This window comes from Dysidea avara, chromosome 4 (genome assembly GCF_963678975.1).
Source record: "Dysidea avara chromosome 4, odDysAvar1.4, whole genome shotgun sequence".
Taxonomy (NCBI): domain Eukaryota; kingdom Metazoa; phylum Porifera; class Demospongiae; order Dictyoceratida; family Dysideidae; genus Dysidea; species Dysidea avara.
In genome coordinates, this window is record NC_089275.1 from 33,121,879 (window position 1) to 33,143,278 (window position 21,400).

The following is a 21,400-nucleotide window of genomic DNA, read 5'->3' on the forward strand; positions in this document are numbered from 1 at the left end:
CTGGTTTTCTTTCACCTGTCATCATCGTCGATTCATAGAAGGTTTGTTATTATCAAGGGGGATCCAGGGGTCGCACTAGGGTAGTAGTATGTATATGGAGCAGGGGATCTGGGGCTGCAAAGCTAAAGCTATTTCATATGTTTCAGGACTGAAAATTTTGATGTGTAGTGGTTTATGCACAAATCTCTAGCTTTTTATGTAGACTACATATATTGATCAACAGTTGTATAAAGATAAGTGAGTCATGATTAGCAGTTCAGTTAGGAGCTATGGACCTAAAGAAAGGCATACAAAGTACCATGTGCATTTCATTTGCAGAATATTCTTAGTAGGCTAAGTGTGTCCATGCATGGGATAATGTTGTAGATGCTAGTTTTTCATACTCAGCAACCGGTGTTGGGCAAGTTACTTTGTAAAAGTAACTAATTACATATTACTTGCAACTGAACTATTTAGTTACAGTTACATATTACCCATAAAATAAAGTAACTATAATAATATTACACATTATATTACTTTGTGTCCACAGCTTTAAGCTATCACGTGTGAAACTACCACCTTATCATGTGACATGATTGCATTGTTTGGACAATGTGCAGATCTTGGTTATAAGTAAGAAGCTGGTGAATAAGCTTCATTACTCCCAACACTGTGTCAGCAACTATGGAGGAAATATGGTGACTGTACTATTAGAGTATTTGACTGACGAGTATCTCTATCTTGATTTTGTGTATTGCGTTTTTTTGAGAAATGAAGAGGGAGGAACATGCCCCCTATGCCCCCCTTGGATCCCCCACTGATTAGACTACTGCTCTTTCATGAGATGCATCACATGAAAACATAAATTATGCCAAATTAACCATACATTGAATTTTTATATAAAAATTATTATGAAAAATATTCGCACAAATGTAGAAAAGGTGCAGCCTAAGTCTAGATGACAGAGTTGTGAAATCAAAAATGGTGGCCAAGAAATGGGTGCTAATTAGTACATCATTGTAGCCATTTCTTGGAGACTACCTTTGATAACAGAGCTTTTTTCACCCAGCCTTTTGAAGGTCACATTTTTTTACAGCTTGGTTGTTTTAAATTTCTTTTTACACTCCCAAAGCCAACCATAAACTGGCATTGGGGAATTCCCCAGTTTTTTCTTATCTACGGATGAAATGATGACAGAAGTTAGAATTAAGTTCATACAGTTCAGTAGTACTGTATGGTAGGGACCACAAAGGTTTGGGCATGGCCCATGAAAAAACATAACCCCAAAACCAGCCTAAGTTTTACTTGACGATGATGAGGCAGTATTGGTTAGGTAAAACTAAGCCCAAACAAGCCTTCAGATCGACCTAAAACACTTTCAACAAGTTGCTATGGAATTTTAAATATTGAACGGAACTTTCTAGTGACTGACTGATTGACTGACTGATTGACTGACTGACTGATGCCTTCAGACAAGCATAACTTGATAACAGTTAAGGCTACGGGCTTGATGATTTCAGTGTTTGGCCTGAGAGGTGCTTTTTGGCATACCAAAGTGCATACAATGCATTCTTCATGGACTTACCAGTGTCCTTTTCTGTGTCCATTCATCTTTGTTGACAGCGAAAAGTGTTGATTTGGTGGTAGCACGTGATGGCTTCCCTTCATAACAGAAATCTTCCGTATTATTCATAGTAACTACTTTGATTGCAGAGGTGCTTTTCGAGCACTTCTTGATTCATACTGCTGTGTAATGGGTTGAACATGGCTGACAATGAAGCATAATGGATACTTCACTTAAGCATAATGGATACTTCATTTCTTAGGCAGACAATGATTTTTTTGAACAAAAGCTGGAATCACTATATGACTTTTTTTGTCTAAGGAATGCTCCCAGAAATCATTGGGAAGTGGTGCACAAGGAGACCAGTGGCTGACACAGCAAATGTTGTACCAAGAACAGTTACTGTCTGTGTATCAACTGAAGACCACCTGGATTGCGAAGATGAAGACATCACAAGATTATGGTGTTACTGTCAAGAACCAAGCTTTGGTGGTATGGTATTATGTGACAATGAAGAGTGCCCTATAAAGTGGTTCCATTTTACTGTCTACAAATCAGATGCCCCCCTAAAGATCGTTGGTATTGTCCATCTTGTTGAAAGCTGCCACAATTTACCAAAGGTAAAGGCTCCAAAAAGAATCTCAATAAAGACTCAGCTATAAATCCTAAATTTTAATCTTGACTAACAACTGATGGACACAAGTTTACACATGCACAGCATACACTTACACTTTTATCAATGGTACTGTCATTTTCATCACCAACAATTAATCTAATTGGTAATGTTCCTTGTAATATAGTGTACTTTTGTTTAAGAACACCTATCACCCTCTCTACATGTATTCGAACTACAGACAATTCTTGGCTCCAGTCAACTTCTACTTTCTCTAGCTGCTTCTTTCCCTTTGTGAAGGGAGGAATCTTCACTTCAGCCATAGCCATTCTTGCATAGTCATCACATGTAAAGCCTCTGTCAGCTAATATCACATCACCTAAATAATTAACAGTGTTGTAAAATGCACAATGATGGTAATACATCTTACCTGGAAGCAAATGTTGAATTAAGCCAGATTGTTCAGTAATTTCTTTATCTGACATCTGCCCACCAACACATTTTGATATATGAGAAATTGTTCCTTGTGGAGTAATTCCAATCAAGAATTTAATAGTGGAGTGATGCTTGTAATTACTCCAAACTTGTGTAGTAGAGCAGCATAACTAGCAAAAATGAGCAAATTGTGCACTTTTTAAAGAAAGTATGAAACTTTGCACATAGTTTCTACAGACCATGAAGAGTTTTTTAAGATATGGAGTCATCGCAGATTTGACCTTTGGTCACCTTTACAATCACTTTTGTGTGCAAAACATTGTATTTCTGCAATTAAACTACATAACATTAAATCTAAACTACCTAAATGGGATGCCAAATGAAAGCTCTTGTTTTAAGGAATACACTGGTACTTGAATCAAGTTCATACCATAATTTGGTTGAAAGTATAACTGATTAAAGTTAAAATTACCTGACTCAGTGTAAAATTATTATATACAACAGGGATGTAAGAATATATCTATGCTTCATATATTTGTATTGTAGATAAAGCAGCCCTATAGGAGGCTGCTTCACTTTTACCAAGGAGTTCATAGCTAATTTGCTTGTCATGTCATGTTGTGGCCACATGACAAGTATGCAAATTAATTTTCAGCAGCTATGACAAATGCACCTGTTGTGGATGCTAAATTATTTGATGGTGCTGCCATTGTACAGATGCTGAATCCTGGAACAGTGAAAACCTTTCAAGAATATGCTGACAAAGTGTTTTTGCCTTATGTATTTCAACAGCTGTCAACAGCCCAGAGAGTGGATGTTGTTTGGGATAAATACATTGTAAATAGTTTAAAAGATGTGACCAGACCAAAGAGAGGCAAAGGAATTCGAAGAAGAGTAGCTTCTACCACTCATCTCCCTAAAAACTGGAGAGACTTTCTTCTGGTGAACGAGAACAAAGCAGAATTATTACAACTTTTTGTCACAACAAATTGCAAGTGTTACAACTGATGAGGGAAAGGTGGTCTATGCAACTAATGGGAAGATTTTTTCTGAGCACAAAATTGATGCTGATGTGACAGAGCTTTCCCCCTGCTCACACGAAGAAGCAGATACACGTCTTCTACTGCATGCAAGAGATGCTGTGCAGAAAGGATACAGAAGATTGTGCATACGTACAGTAGATACAGATGTTGTAATCCTGGCAATTGCTATGTTTAGTCAGATTAATCCGGATGAGCTGTGGTTAGCATTTGGTATTAAATTACATTTCAGGTATATGCCAATTCATGAAATTGTCAGGGGATTGGATCCAGTGATGTGCAAAACTTTGCCAGTTTTTCATGCATTTACTGGATGTGACACAGTTTCAGCATTTGGAGGACAAGGGAAAAAGACAGCCTGGAGTGTGTGGAAAGTATTTCCTGATGTTACTGAAGTATTTGAAGACCTCATGCTCATGGAAGACAACATTAGTGACTTGTCTTTGTCATTATTGGAGCGATTTGTAATGCTGCTGTATGATCAGACCAGTGATCTTCTAACAGTCAATGATGCCAGGAAACAGTTATTTACACAGAAGTCAAGAAGCCTGGAGAACATACCACCAACACAAGCAGCACTCAAGCAACACATTAAGAGGGTAAGCTACCAAGCACATTGCTGGAGTATAGCAGTAATTCAGATTCCGGAATTCCTTAGTCCAGCAGAATGGGGGTGGTGGAAGGATGCTACAGGGTGGCATCCACTATGGACCACACTCCCAGAAGCTTCACAAGGTTGTCATGAACTAATATGCTGTGCATGCAAGAAAGGGTGCACTGCAAGGTGCAAATGTGTCAAGACTGTTTTAAAGTGCACTCTACTCTGCATGCTCTGGGGAATGTGAAAGACAGACATAGTTAAATTCATGTATATTTGATAAAAATTTTAATCAAATATTTAAATTGTTATAACGTGAGAACAAAATAAGGTATGAGCTTAATTCAAGCACCAGTGTATTCCTTAAAGCAAGAGCTTGCATTTGGTATCCCATTAAGGTAGTTTTGATTAAAATTTATGTACTATAATTGCAGAAATACAATATATTGTACACAAATGTGATCATAAAGGTCACCAAAGGTCAAATCTGCGATGGCTCCATACCCAAAATAATTCTTCATAATCTGTTGAAACTATGTACAAAATTTCATACTTTCTTCAAAAAGTGCACAATATCTCGGCTATGCCGCTCTACTAGTGCACGTGCCAGTAAATCTGATGGTCTCTCTATGAAAACTTCAGTGCAGTCTATTATAACTGCACACTTCTTAAAAAACTTTCTAAATGCTGTGGGCATTGTTTAACGTAGAGTATCTCTGTCAGGACATTTGATAAAAGGAGCAGTCTTCACAGCCATTACATCCAATACCTGGTGAAAATATCTAGATACAGTGCTACAATGCACCCTAAATCGGAATGCAAGGTCTTCATCCATTAAATTTAGGCGAAGTTTCATGAAGAACATGATTAAGATAGACATTTTTGATAACCTTGTGTTATCAGGTAAGGCTGATGATACAAGGTCAAACAAAGCCTTAAAAACACACCATTCAGCAATACCTGTAAAGACTAAAGTCATAATGTACATCATGGCAAATATATGTGTAAACTACCTGTGTAAAATTTCAGTAAGTGATCGCTCTGTTGCAAGTGCTCACTGGATAGTTCTTTCTAAGTATGATACTTTCATTTTAAGCTCATCATTCTCTTTTCTTAGCCTGTCATTATCCCTCTGTAACTGTATGTACTCCAGCATGAAAGCATCATCTGTCTGACATCCATCATTCGCGGTTGTTTTGGTGGTTGTACTAGCTGCTGCTACAGAACTAGCATTGCCAACATCCTCAGAATCAGAAACAACTCTCTTCCTTTTAGCACGTTGTTCAGCCCTATTGTGCCTTTCTGAGTCAGGAACAGAAATTTTATGGCCCATGTATAAAGTGGACACCCAGTCAGGATCAGTTTTCATACAGTTGTGCTGGCTTGCCTACAAATATAGTTATAGCTAGTTAATTACTGATAACAAGTATATAAACATGTCTAGCTAACCTGACCTGAAGTGTATAGAGCACACACGAGAAGATGTTGTGGGTGTCCAACCTTCCCTATGTATACTGGCAATCCATGCCTCACGCTGCTTTCTTGATAGCTGTTCCGTTGTACTCCCTGGGTTGTGCGGATAGCAGGTATCAAGTAGAAACCTTCCGTACTAGAGTAACTAACCTAAAATCGGACGGGCTCCAAAATCGGACGTAATTACTCGAGCTACAACAGGAGTTTTTGAACAACTAATATGTCTTTAGATAGTTTAAGGCTGTGGGACTTTGGGCACCAAGTATCAGCTTTCTCGACTTCTTTGTCTGGTGGCAGCAGCCCTGCAAAGTCATTTCCGATTGATACGTATAATCGGAAAAAACAGTCGATTCACGGACACTCACCGTCTACATATCAGACTTGCATTCAATCAACAGTTTTTTAAACTAGCGATTTCCAACCTACCAATTTTTCACACATATTTTTGCTACTTAAATTATACACCTCCAATAAACGTTTCACAAGCTGCCGTTCCAGTTAATGGTAGCCAATGCCTCGTACTTCGTAATGCACTTTACTATGATAGGGTCCGCAATGCGAAAAATCGATATCCTCCAATCAACTACCTGACTATTGTCATGTGCTAGGCTTAGTGTAACTTGTATAACACCAGCGTCGCAGCCAAGTTTGTTACTTTCTTCTGGTAGAAAACAATACAAATGTCTTAAAATCACGTGATTTTTAGCTGCAGCGGTTCGTAGGGTTCTTCGTATGCCACGATATTCACTCTCAACATTGTTCAACTCAAAGTATTGGTGGTTTGATTTTATTGGTCAGTTTCTGGTGGCAGCACAATCTGTGCAGCTTTTTGACGACAGACAAAATGTTTCTTCCTCTGGAGCACAGGACAAGCAGAGCAGCAACTGCGCCGTGGGTCAGCAATGACCAGTACTAGGTAAAGTACCTGCATGCGGAGTATGGTTATAATTGAAGCTTGTTAGCCATCTGGCTGAGCCATCTATATGCTGAAATTCGGCCAAAATGACGCGATTTTTGCAAACAAATACCAGAATGTTTGATACATCAGTGAGACAGTCTCCAACAGCAAGGATACGAAGCTTATAAACACCTAACAATACGGCTATCTCGCCCAGTAAACGCATAGAGCAGTCCAATGCATGAAATAGGCACTCACGTGACTGATATTCAAATCTCCGAAAATACAACTATAATCTATTCCAATGACCTTAAAATCACTTGGAATCAAGTGACAATCAGTTTGTGTGCGTTAGGTTCAGCATCTCGACTAGCCCAGCAGTCTAAGACTTTTCCTGCGATACCATTAGTACAAAACACACCTGCACTGGCCCAGACCACGTCTGAGTGAACAATTAACACAAATATTTACAAAAGGAGCACATTGCATGGTTCCTATTCAGAAATGAAAGCGATTTCATGGGTATTTCCGTAATTTAAATTTCAATCACGTGAGTGCCTATTTTATGCACTGGATTGCTCTATGCGTTTACTGGGCGAGATAGCCGTATTGTTAGGTGTTTATAAGCTTCGTATCCTTGCTGTTGGAGACTGTCTCACTGATGTATCAACCATTCTGGTATTTGTTTGCAAAAATCGCGTCATTTTGGTCGAATTTCAGCATATAGATGGCTCAGCCAGATGGCTAACAAGCTTCAATTATAACCATACTCCTCATGCAGGTACTTTACCTAGTACTGGTCATTGCTGACCCACGGCGCAGTTGCTGCTCTGCTTGTCCTGTGCTCCAGAGGAAGAAACATTTTGTCTGTCGTCAAAAAGCTGCACAGATCGTGCTGCCACCAGAAACTGACCAATAAAATCAAACCACCAATACTTTGAGTTGATGATAGACTACTTGAACAATGTTGAGAGTGAATATCGTGGCATACGAAGAACCCTACGAACCGCTGCAGCGAAAAATCACGTGATTTTAAGACATTTGTATCGTTTTCTACCAGAAGAAAGTAACAAACTTGGCTGCCACGCTGGTGTTATTCAAGTTACACTTAGCCTAACACATGACAATAGTTAGGTAGTTGATTGGAGGATATCGATTTATCGCGTTGCGGACCCTAACTATGATGATCATAACACACGTACATACTGAAAACTACAACATACTACTACTTATTACCTAACTATATACTTATTACTACCTATACGTACTTAACTTAACCAATGTCAAAGTCAGGAAATTCGTCCTCAGCAGTAAGCGAATACTGGAGGAGTATCACACTTTACTGGATTAAAATCCATGCGGTATTTATTGAAATACAGCAAATCAAAGCTTGAGAAATAAAAATCCCCATAGGGAGCCCATACAAATAATTGCGTACGTAATTCTAATTGGAAGAATGTGCCACCGGTGATACCGTATGGAGGGAAACTTTGGCATCGTTAAAATTTGGCGAATTTGGCGATTGACCATGAATTCGCCAAATTTTCCCCATCCAAATATTTTGGTGGCGAAGAAAATAGCAAACCAAGCCTCGAACTAATCAATTTTCTACTCAACCAAGGGATGGTAGGCCAGGCATTACGCTAGAGCCAAGCCTGCCTCAACTACCTCACTAGGTAGCTAGTTACTGTACACGTGGTAGCTATCCTTGAACCGTCACCTCGAACGGGAATGACAAGTATAGCCAGTCCTACCATGTTAAGCACGATATTCGCTATTCAAGATGGTGTAGATCTACTGTGTATATAGTATCTAATCCAAAACAGCCAAGCTGTAAAAAAAGTGTGCGGCCCTCAGAAAGGCTATGGTGAAAAAAGATGTGAAATCCAAGGTGGCGGCCAAGAAATGGCTGTGATGGTAGGTTAATGGTAAAAATTTTAATAATGACAATTCAGGTAAATTTTGTGAAGCGGCACAAAAATTCACCTGAATTGTCGTTATTAAAATTTTTACCATTAACCTACCATCACAGCCATTTCTTGGCCGCCACCTTGGATTTCACATCTTTTTTCACCATAGCCTTTCTGAGGGCCGCACACTTTTTTTACAGCTTGGCTGTTTTGGATTAGATTTCATTTCTTTTTGTATTTGTATACCCCAAAGCCAGCCTATGGCCAGCTTTGGGACTTTTTAAACCTATGTTTTTTTTCTTTACTACAGGACGAAGAATAGATGAAGTAGATGTACGTACTTTAAATATTTTATCAGTAGATGTACAATTATATATATAATACATATGTGACCGGATTTGCGAAAAGGGGCCTTCCACACATCCAATTTGCCAACTTTGACAATTGATAACTTCAGATTGGAAAGAGCTATTGCCTTGAAATTTGGGCAGTGATGATTTCTTTGCAGCTGAACTCTCTACATGATGGTTTCTTTGTAGCTGAACTCTCTACAAGGTAGCTGATCTCTTTACAAGGAGATTTGTTTGTAGCTGAACTCTCTACAAGGTAACTTCTTCTAGCTGATCTCTCTACAGGGTGATTTGTTCATAGCTGAATTCTGTACAGGTGATTTGTTTGCAGCTGAGCTCTTTACAAAATGGTTTCTTTGTAGCTGAACTCTCTACAAAGTAACTTCTTCTAACTGATCTTTCTACAGGGTGATTTGTTTGTAGCTGAACTATCTACAAGGTAATTTCTTCTAGCTGATCTCTCTACAGGGTGATTTGTTTGTAGCTGAATTCTGTACAGGTGATTTGTTTGCAGCTGAGCTCTTTACAGAATGGTTTCTTTGTAGCTGAACTCTATACAAGGTAACTTTTCTAGCTGATGTCTCTACAAGGTGGCTAGTTTGTAGCTGAACTCTCTACATGGTGGTTTCTTTGTAACTGAACTTTCTACAAGGTGACTTCTTCTAGCTGATCTTTCAATAGGGTGATTTGTTTGTAGCTTCACTCTCTACAAGGTAACTTCTTCTAGCTGATCTCTCTACAGGGAGATTTGTTTGTAGCTGAACTCTCTACAGGTGATTTGTTTGTAGCTGAATTCTGTACAGGTGATTTGTTTGCAGCTGAGCTCTTTACAGAATGGTTTCTTTGTAGCTGAACTCTCTAAAAGGTAACTTCTTCTAACTGATCTTTCTACAGGGTGATTTGTTTGTAGCTGAACTATCTACAAGGTAACATCTTCTAGCTGATCACTGTACAGGGTGATTTGTTTGAAGCTGAATTCTGTACAGGTGATTTGTTTGCAGCTGAGCTCTTTACAGAATGGTTTCTTTGTAGCTGAACTTTCTACAAGGTAATTTCTTCTAGCTGATCTCTCTACAGGGAGATTTGTTTGTAGCTGAACTCTCTACAAGGTAACTTTTCTAGCTGATGTCTCTACAAGGTGGCTAGTTTGTAGCTGAACTCTCTACATGGTGGTTTCTTTGTAACTGAACTTTCTACAAGGTGACTTCTTCTATCTGATCTTTCAATAGGATGATTTGTTTGTAGCTTCACTCTCTACAAGGTAACTTCTTCTAGCTGATCTCTCTACAGGGAGATTTGTTTGAAGCTGAACTTTCTAAATGATGGTTTCTTTGTAGCTGAACTCTCTACAAGGTAATGTCTTCTAGCTGATCTCTCTACAGGGAGATTTGTTTGTAGCCGAACTATCTACAAGGTAACTTTTTCTAGCTGATCTCTCTACAGGGAGATTTGTTTGTAGCTGAACTCTCTACAGGTGATTTGTTTGAAGCTGAACTTTCTAAATGATGGTTTCTTTGTAGCTGAACTCTCTACAAGGTAATTTCTTCTAGCTGATCTCTCTACAGGGAGATTTGTTTGTAGCTGAACTATCTACAAGGCAACTTCTTCTAGCTGATCTCTCTACAGGATGATTTGTTCGTAGCTGAATTCTGTATAGGTGATTTGTTTGCAGCTGAGCTCTTTACAGAATGGTTTCTTTGTAGCTGAACTCTCTAAAAGGTAACTTCTTATAACTGATCTTTCTACAGGGCAATTTGTTTCTGGCAGAATTTTCTACAGGGTGATTTCTTTGCAGCTGAACTTTCTACATGGTGGTTTCTTTGTAGCTGAACTCTCTACAAGGTAATTTCTTCTAGCTGATCTCTCTACAGGGAGATCTGTTTGTAGCTGAACTATCTACAAGGTAACTTCTTCTAACTGATTTTTCTACAGGGCAATTTGCTTGTGGCAGAATTTTATACAGGGTGATTTCTTTGCAGCTGAACTCTCTACATTGTGGTTTCTTTGTAGCTGAACTCTCTACAAAGTAATTTCTTCTAGCTGATCTCTCTACAGGGTGATTTGTTTGTAGCTGAATTCTGTACAGGTGATTTGTTTGCAGCTGAGCTCTTTACAGAATGGTTTCTTTGTAGCTGAACTCTCTACAAGGTAACTTCTTCTAACTGATCTTTCTACAGGGCACTTTGTTCGTGGCAGAATTTTATACATGGTGATTTCTTTGCAGCTGAACTCTCTACATGGTGGTTTCTTTATAGCTGAACTCTCTACAAGGTAACTTCTTCTAGCTGATCTCTCTACAGGGTGATTTGTTTGTAGCTGAACGATCTACAAGGTAACTTCTTCTAGCTGATCTCTCTACAGGGTGATTTGTTTGTAACTGAATTCTGTACAGGTGATTTGTTTGCAGCTGAGCTCTTTACAGAATGGTTCCTTTGTAGCTGAACTCTCTACAAGGTAACTTCTTCTAGCTGATGTCTCTACAAGGTGACTAGTTTGTAGCTGAATTCTCTACATGGTGGTTTCTTTGTAACTGAACTTTCTACAAGGTGACTTCTTCTAGCTGATCTTTCTACAGGGTGATTTGTTTGTAGCTGAACTCTCTACAAGGTAACTTCTTCTAGCTGATCTCTCTACAGGGAGATTTGTTTGTAGCTAAACTCTCTACAGGTGATTTGTTTGAAGCTGAACTCTCTAAATGATGGTTTCTTTGTAGCTGAACTCTCTACAAGTAAACTTCTTCTAGCTGATCTCTCTACAGGGTGATTTGCTTGTAGCTGAACTATCTACAAGATAACTTCGTCTAGCTGATCTCTCTACATGGTGATTTGTTTGTAGCTGAATTCTGTATAGGTGATTTGTTTGCAGCTGAGCTCTTTAAATAATGGTTTCTTTGTAGCTGAACTCTCTCAAGGTAACTTCTTCTAGCTGATGTCTTTACAGGGTCACTAGTTTGTAGCTGAATTCTCTACATGGTGGTTTCTTTGTAGCTGAACTCTCTACAAGGTAACTTTTTCTAGCTCATCTTTCTACAGGGTGATTTATTTGTAGCTGAATTTTGTACAGGTGATTTGTTTGCAGCTGAGCTCTTTAAAGAATGGTTTCTTTGTAGCTGAACTCTCTACAAGGTAACTTCTTCTAGCTGATCTCTCTATACAGGGAGATTTGTTTGTAGTTGAACTCTCTACATGATGGTTTCTTTGTAGCTGAACTCTCTACAAGGTAACTTCTTCTAGCTAATCTCTCTACAGGGCGATTTGTTTGTAGCTGAACTCTCTACATGGTGGTTTCTTTGTAGCTGAATTCTACAAGGTGATCCCTTTCCATAGTTGCATGAACTCCCTACAAGGTAACTTCTTCTAGCTGATCTCTCTACAGGGTGACTTGTGTGTAGCTGATCTCTATACAGGTTTCTTGTTTCTAGCTGATCTCTTGAATTCTTTTCAGGGTGACTGCTCTATTAGGATGACTGCTCTATTAGAGTATCTCAATCTCGCACTTGCTGCACCAAGTTGGATTTCGTGTTATAACTCCGTGGCTTTAAGTCTGATTCTTCTACACCATTGATGAGCCTTTCTAAGATGATTATTCCATCTGTACAACGATTTTCAAAGCATTACCCCAAGCGGTTTATCTGGTAGGCGTGGCAAGTAGTCGTTTTTTTATTAACTAATCTCGATTGCGTAATTGTTACACACTGTTGGTTTTTTCGTTGTATCTTCCTGGTTTTTAGCTCGATTTCTTTCAAACTACAAAAGGTTTGAGGTTCAATAGTTAACCTATTCACCCACCGATTTTCAGCTTCTTCCCATACGCGGTTTACCCTGTAGGCGTGACAACATATTGGTGTTATTTTTCGTGAATAATCGCTCATAACTCTTTGCCTGTTTATCGTATTCCAGCCAAAGTTAGTACCGAGATGCGCCTTTATATCCCCCTTCTGTGTGCCAAATTTCAAGGAAATCGGATATGGCATTCGCGTTTTATAGCAGTTTTTGTAAGTGGGCGACAAGAAAAAGAAAAAGAAGAAGAAGAAACTGAGCCAATTTTTGAAGTCGCATTTCTCGGGAACGCGCGAAGCGATTTCGCTCAAATTTGGAATGTGGAGTACTGCAGTTGGAGGGAATGTCCACAGCAAAAATCGTCTTGTTTCATCAAGAAAGCACAGAGCTACGGAGGTGCGAAAATTGCGTTTTCTTTCTTCCTGTCAATATACTCACGGGTGTTATGCGCCGGCTTCTTGGGCCGCACGACACACTACCGTGTGTCTTGATTACCTTTTAGTTGGTAGCTGACTCCAGGCGGCGAATCGCTGAGAGGCGTGACACTCTAGTTCTCGCTTCAGGCACAGCGATTAGTGATCTAATTAATTCAATACGGCGTGCGCTTTGCTAACAATTCGCCAAATTTTATTTCGCCAACAGTGATATTTTGCTTGATTCGCCAAATTTTCCCCCTCCAAAGTTTCCCTCCGTACGGTAGGCGAAGTTTCCGAGTGTTTCCACGTGAATCTGCAGCTGATGAGGACGAAGAAAGTGGTTCTGGGCAAACCGTATATGCTGATTTCGATTTTTCCATGTGTTTTTTGATTGGAGGACTATTGATGTTGGAATACGATGGAAATATGGCCCTGTTAAAGGTATCTGCAGTTGCCAACAAGGGTAGATGCTTATATGAACTCCTTCTTTCATTTTACAATAAAATTATTGAACCAACTAGATTATCATATTATCCAAGCTCCATCTCTTGATTTATTTAACAATTATATAAATTTGTAAATAAGTAGCTAACTACATATGTACGAATATACTCATGATTGAGTTTGTACATTAACAAATATATATGTGACCCGGTCTGCGAAAAGGGGTCTTATAGCCTTTCCAATTATCCATGTTTGGCTAATCATAACTCCTAATCTACTAAAGCTATCACCATGTAATTACACCCACAGCTACTGCCAGGTTAGGGTTGTTGAGCGACCAAATTGTAGGCTTGTACCATATTCACCAGTTAAGTTATGGGTAGAGGTGTACCGATATGGATTTTTGGCATGTACCGATATCCGATATTGATGTAACCAAAAGAAGCGGATAACCGATAATCGATCCGATATTTGCATTAATATTTTAAGCAAACAAAAGTGTACATTTACCTACCCTACAGCAACATGTGCATGCATTCATTGCTATACTCTTCCTGTGGTGGTGTACAGCTTGGGTTTCTATTGTGCAATCCAGACAATTAGGCACCCACAAACATTTTATGTAGATATACTCTCATGAAGCCTTAAACGGATATTTCTGCATTACTCCGCATTCTGATGACTTGTGAGAAAGCTGGTAGCTACAGCAAGTTTCCGTTATCCTGTGATTCTTCTTTTATTACAAAGGTACTCTATAACTGCTTCACTTGTAAAGACTGTGATAAACTTTCCAGCAACAAATAGGGCCGCCCACAGGGGGGAAACTGGGGCATTTTGCCCCGGGCCCCAGCCTGAAAGGGGCCCCAGGAGGCCCCATGAAGGGTCCCCTGAATACCTGTTTAAAAGATCGATATACTCTAATAGAGCAGTCAGATCTAAATACTCTAATAGAGCAGTCACAGTATTCTTCAGAGGAGCAGTGTAGCAAGCTTATAGATAAGGAGATCTAATCCAAAACAGCCAAGCTGTAAAAAAAGTGTGCGGCCCTCAGAAAGGCTATGGTGAAAAAAGATGTGAAATCCAAGGTGGCGGCCAAGAAATGGCTGTGATGGTAGGTTAGTGGTAAAAATTTTAATAATGACAATTCAGGTGAATTTTTGTGCCGCTTCACAAAAATTCACCTGAATTGTCGTTATTAAAATTTTTACCACTAACCTACCATCACAGCCATTTCTTGGCCGCCACCTTGGATTTCACATCTTTTTTCACCATAGCCTTTCTGAGGGCCGCACACTTTTTTTACAGCTTGGCTGTTTTGGATTAGATTTCATTTCTTTTTGTATTTGTATACCCCAAAGCCGGCCTATGGCCAGCTTTGGGACTTTTTTAACCTATGTTTTTTTCTTTACTACAGGAAGAAGAAAAGATGAAGTAGATGTACTTTAAATATTTTATCAGTAAATGTACAAATTATATATACTGTATAATACATATGTGACCGGATTTGCGAAAAGGGGTCCAATTTGCCAACTTTGACAATTGATAACTTCAGATTGGAAAGAGCTATTGCCTTGATATTTGGGCAGTGGTGAGCACCACTATAGCTGAATACATGGTGAAATGTTCAGGTTAATAATTATGTTACTTGAACACTGAGTTATGGTCTCCAACATTTACGGAATTGGATGTGTGTGGAAGACCCCTTTTCGCAAATCCGGTCACATATATTGATTACAGAAATCTCCATGGTGGTTTCTTTGTAACTGAACACTCTACAAGGTGACTTCTTCTAATTGCTCTCTCTACAGGGTGAATTGTTTGTAGCTGAACGATCTACAAGGTAACTTCTTCTAGCTGATCTCTCTACAGGTGATGTGTTTGTAGCTGAATTTTGTATAGGTGATTTGTTTGCAGCTGAGCTCTTTACAGAATGGTTTCTTTGTACTGAACTCTCTAAAAGGTAACTTCTTCTAACTGATCTTTCTACAGGGCAATTTGTTTCTGGCAGAATTTTCTACAGGGTGATTTCTTTGCAGCTGAACTCTCTACATGGTGGTTTCTTTGTAGCTGAACTCTCTACAAGGTAATTTCTTCTAGCTGATCTCTCTACAGGGAGATTTGTTTGTAGCTGAACTATCTACAAGGTAACTTCTTATAGCTGATCTCTACAGGGTGATTTGTTCGTAGTTGAATTCTGTACAGGTGATTTGTTTGCAGCTGAGCTCTTTACAAAATGGTTTCTTTGTAGCTGAACTTTCTCCAAGGTAAGTTCTTCTAACTGATCTTTCTACAGGGTGATTTGTTTGTAGCTGAACTATCTACAAGGTAATTTCTTCTAGCTGATCTCTCTACAGGGAGATTTGTTTGTAGCTGAATTCTGTACAAGTGATTTGTTTGCAGCTGAGCTCTTTACAGAATAGTTTCTTTGTAGCTGAACTCTCTACAGGGTGATTTGTTTGTAGCTGAAATCCCTACAAGGTAACTTCTTCTAGCTGATCTCTCTACAGGGTGATTTGTTTGTAGCTGAACTCTCTACAGGTGATTTGTTTGTAGCTGAACTCTACAAGGTGATACTTCTAGGTGATTTCTCTACAGGATTCCTTGTTTCTAACTGAACTCTCAACAGGGTGATCTGTTCATAGCTGAACTTTCTACTGGGTGATTTGTTTGCAGCTGAACTCTCTAAATGGTGGTTTCTTTGTAGCTGAACTCTCTACAATGTGACTTCTTCTAGCTGAACTCTCTACAAGGTGACTTGTTTCTAGCTGATCTCTCTACAGGGTGACTTGTTTCTAGCTGAACTCTCTACAGGTGATTTGTTTGTAGCTGAACTCTCTACATGGTGGTTTCGTTGTAGCTGAACTCTCTACAAGGTAACTTCTTCTAGCTGATCTTTTTCACTGCATATTTGTTTGTAGCTGAGTTCTCTACAGGGTGATTTGTTTGCAGCTGAACTCTCTACATGGGAGTTTCATTGTAGCTGAACTCTCTACAATGTGACTTCTTCTAGCTGAACTCTCTACAGGGTGACTTGTTTCTAGCTGAACTCTCTACAGGTGATTTGTTTGCAGCTGAACTCTCTACATGGTGGTTTCTTTGTAGCTGAACTCTCTACAAGGTAACTTCTTCTAGCCGATCTTTCTACAAGGTGATTGAGTTTTTTGCAGCTGAACTCTTTACATGGTGGTTGCTTTGTAGCTGAACTCTCTAAAAGGTGACTTCTTCTAGCTGAACTCTCTACAGGATGATTTGTTTGCAGCTGGATTCTCTACGTGGTAGTTTCTTTGTAGCTGAACTCTCTACAATGTGACTTCTTCTAGCTGAACTCTCTACAGGGTGACTTGTTTCTAGCTGATCTCTCTACAGGGTGACTTGTTTCTAGCTGAATTCTCTACAGGTGATTTGTTTGCAGCTGAACTCTCTACATGGTGGTTTCTTTGTAGCTGAACTCTCTACAAGGTAACTTCTTCTAGCTGATCTTTCTACAGGGTGATTTGTTTGTAGCTGAATTCTCTACAGGGTGATTTATTTGCAGCTTAACTCTCTACAAGGTGACTTCTTCTAGCTGAACTCTCTACAGAGTGATTGATTTTTTTTGCAGCTGAACTCTCTACATGGTGGTTTCTTTGTAACTTAACTCTCTACAGGGTGATTTGTTTGTAGCTGAACTCTCTACAGGGTGATCTGTTCATAGCTGAACTCCCTATAAAGTAACTTCTTCTAGCTAATCTTTCTACAGGGCGATTTGTTTGTAGCTGAGTTCTCTACAGGGTGATTTGTTTGCAGCTGAACTCTACATGGTAGCTTCTTTGTAGCTCTACAATGTTACTTCTTCTAGCTGAACTCTCTACAAGGTGACTTGTTTCTAGCTGATCTCTCTACAGGGTGACTTGTTTCTAGCTGAACTCTCTACAGGTGATTTGTTTGCAGCTGAACTCTCTACATGATTGTTTCTTTGTAGCTGAACTCTCTACAAGGTAATTTCTTCTAGCTGATCTCTCTACAGGCCGATTTGTTTGTAGCTGAACTCTCTACATGATGGTTTCTTTGTAGCTGAACTCTCTACAAGGTGATTTCTTCTATAGCTGATCTTTCTACAGGGTGATTTGTTTGTAGTTAAACTCTCTACACGATAGATTCTTTGTAGCTGAACTCTCTACAAGGTGATTTCTTCTATAGCTGATCTTTCTACAGGGTGATTTGTTTGTACCTGAACTATCTACATGATGGTTTCTTTGTAGCTGAACTCTCTACAAGGTAACTTCTTCTAGCTGATCTCTCTACAGGACAATTTGTTTGTACCTGAACTCTCACATGATTGTTTCTTTGAAGCTGAACTCTCTACGAGGTGATTTCTTCTAGCTGATCTTTCTACAGGGTGATTTGTTTGTAGCAGAACTCTCTACAAGGAAACTTCTTCTAGCTGATCTCTCTACAGGGAGATTTGTTTGTAGCTGAACTCTCTATACATGATTTGTTTGCGGCTGAATTCTCTACATGATGGTTTCTTTGTAGCTGAACTCTCTACAAGGTAACTTCTTCTAGCTGATCTCTTTACAGGGTGAATTGTTTGTAGCAGAACGATCTACAAGGTAACTTCTTCTTACTTATCTCTCTACAGGGTGATTTGTTTGTAGCTGAACTTTTTACAAGGAAACCTCTTTTAACTGAGCTCTGTACAGGGTGAATTGTTTGTAGCTGAACTATCTACAAGGTAACTTCTTCTAGCTGATCTCTCTACAGGATGATTTGTTTGTAGCTGAACTATCTACAAGGTAACTTCTTCTAGCTGATCTCTCTACAGGGTGATTTGTTTGTAGCTGAATTCTGTATAGGTGATTTGTTTGCAGCTGAGCTCTTTACAGAATGGTTTCTTTGTAGCTGAACTCTCTACAAGGTAACTTCTTCTAGCTGATGTATCTACAGGGTCACTAGTTTGTAGCTGAATTCTCTACATGGTGGTTTCTTTGTAACTGAACTATCTACAAGGTGACATCTTCTAGCTGATCTTTCAACAGGGTGATTTGTTTGTATTTGAACTCTCTACAAGAAATCTTCTTCTAACTGATGTTTTAACAGGGTGAATTGTTTGTAGCTGAATTCTCTACAGGGTGATTTGTTTGTAGCTGATCTCTATACAGGTTACTTATTTCTAACTGATCTCTTTAATTCTGTTCAGGGTGACTGCTCTATTAGGATGACTGCTCTATTAGAGTATCTCGATCTCGCACTTGCTACACCAAGTTGGATTTCGTGTTATAACTCCGTGGATTTAAGTCTGATTCTTCTACACCATTGAAGAGCCTTTCTAAGATGATAACTCCATCTGTACAGCGATTTTGAAAGCATTACCCCAAGCGGTTTACCTGGTAGGCGTGGCAAGCATAATAATAATAATAATAATAATAAAATAAAAATATTAAAAATTAGCTAATCTCGATTGCGTAATTGTTACACACTGTTGATTTTTTCGCTGTATCTTCCTAGTTTTTAGCTCGATTTCTTTCAAACCACAAAAGGTTTGAGGTTCAATAGTTAACCTATTCACCCACCGATTTTCAGCTTCTTCCCATACGCGGTTTACCCTGTAGGCGTGACAACATATTGGTGTTATTTTTCGTGCATAATCGCTCATAACTCTTTGTCTGTTTATGGTATTCCAGCCAAAGTTGGTACCGAGATGCGCCTTTATACCCCCCTTCTGTGTGCCAAATTTCAAGGCAATCGGATAACGCGTTCGAGTTTTATAGCAGTTTTTGTAAGTGTGCGACAAGAAAAAGAAAAATAAGAAGAAGAAGAAGAAGAAGAAAAAAACGAAGAAACTCAGCCAATTTTTGAAGTCGCATATCTCGGGAACGCGCGAAGCGATTTCGCTCAAATTTGGAATGTAGAGTGCTGCAGTTGGGGGGCATGTCCACAGCAAAAATCGTCTTGTTTCATCAAGGAAGCACAGAGCTACGGAGGTGCGAAAATTGCGTTTTCTTTCTTCCTGTCAATATACTCACGGGTGTTACGCGCCGGCTTCTTGGGCCGCACGACACACTACCGTGTGTCTTGATATGGTTGGTGATGGGTAGTTATTGTCATTGCCAGCAGGTGGTGATGTTTTTTTTTTTTTTTTTTTTTTTGGTCTTCACCTTACAACTTGGGTCAAGGGCCCCACTTTAACTCTTTGCCCTGGGCCCCTTAATTTCTCTGGGCGGCCCTGGCAACAAACACTAGAATTGCGTGTATTTATATGGCTTCTCGTAGCGTAGCACTTGTTGCAGAGTAAACAATAAGCCAGAGCATAAAGAATCTAGCCGATCCGATTATCGGTACACCTCTAGTTATGGGTTACCATATATATGCAATTTGAAAAGGCTATAAGACCCCTTTTTGCAGACCGGGTCACATATATATATAAATCACCATCTAGCACTGTTCAGAATTCAGCATTACAATCACCCTGGGCTTAAAGGCACCCCCCTGCATCGATGCAAGTATAGTTTGAAGGTGAGCAGTTTGTTGTCTTGCGCGGAATTGCAAAATAAGGTTCAAGGTTTAGCATAATCTTTTTAAAAGTGGAGACTAGCATGTGATAGCAGCCTTGCATGGCTTCACACTTACCTGTTGTTATATTCTGGTGTATTCCATTTTATAGCAGCTTCAGTGATTGTAATTTTGATCAGAAACTATTTTATAATTTCTCTTTGTAGCTAGTATAGTGATTACATTGTGTTATATAATAATAATCATCCTTAGTGCTTACAATGTGACAAATATAGCTGAGCAGTGTCTAAACAAATCTATTTCAAAAATAATGTTGCTCTTACATTGTGTTATCTGATTGTTTCCGAAGTATGTGTTAATTGTGACTTGTGATGCCAGTGCTTACCATGTTGTAAAATATTACTAATTTTTCTAGCTAGTTATCCCTTAAAATGCATTAGGTACCTTTTCTAGCTAGTTATCCCTTGAAATGCAATAGGTACCTGTGTATACTTAGTGTTACTCATTACACACAGTTTTATTTGTGAATCACTTGCTTTATTCATGTAATATTCTGAGTGGTCAGTCTACAAAGAAGTGGTCACTTTTGAGAGGTTTTACCTAGTTCATATGCTGTTCTCCATAAATAGATATGTGGTGAAAATGTCATGTCATTATTAGTTTCCTATCTAGATTTAAGACACTTTGAATATTGTGTTTGGTGGCATGCAATATACATAAAAAGCATTGAAAATGCTGTACACAAAAATCATCACACTGTCAACTTCTTTTCCTTATATGTTTTGATAGGAACCACTGATTGAGGTGGGGTTTGTACTAAAATGACCCTGAAAAAAAGCACAATATTTGTCATACCGGAATGTTAATTATTTAATTTAGTTGGAAATCTCTACTTAAAGTAGTAGAGTAACTCATCTACTTTCTAAATATCCCTGGTTTATTAAATCAAATCCTTTTAATCACGAATTACAAATCAAATAAAATGAGACGTCACTGGAGTAATAATCGCACTATGAATTTAAGTATACGGAAGTAAACGGTGTTTGTAAAAGTATACGGTGAACATTTCCCGTATACGTGTCTCAAACAACGTATACTTAATCAAGTTTCCGTATACTTAAGTTTATGGTGCGATTATTACTCCAGTGACGTCTCATTTTATTTAATTTGTAATTCGTGATTAAAAGGATTTGATTTAATAAACTAGGGATATTTAGAAAGTAGATGAGTTACTCTACTACTTTAAGGTAGAAAACTGTTGATTGAATGCAAGTCTGATATGTAGACGGTGAGTGTCCGTGAATCGACTGTTTTTCCTATTATACGTATTAATCGGAAATGACTTTGCAGGACTGCTGCCACCAGACAAAGAAGTCGAAAAAGCTGATACTTGGTGCCCAAAGCCCCAC

At 38.9% G+C, this 21,400-nt stretch overlaps 1 pseudogene; it reads right to left on the reverse strand.

The window, feature by feature from the left end:
- Positions 1-2,215: 2,215 nt before the first annotated feature.
- On the reverse strand, positions 2,216-5,939 carry LOC136254419 (uncharacterized; annotated as a pseudogene).
- Positions 5,940-21,400: the final 15,461 nt, after the last annotated feature.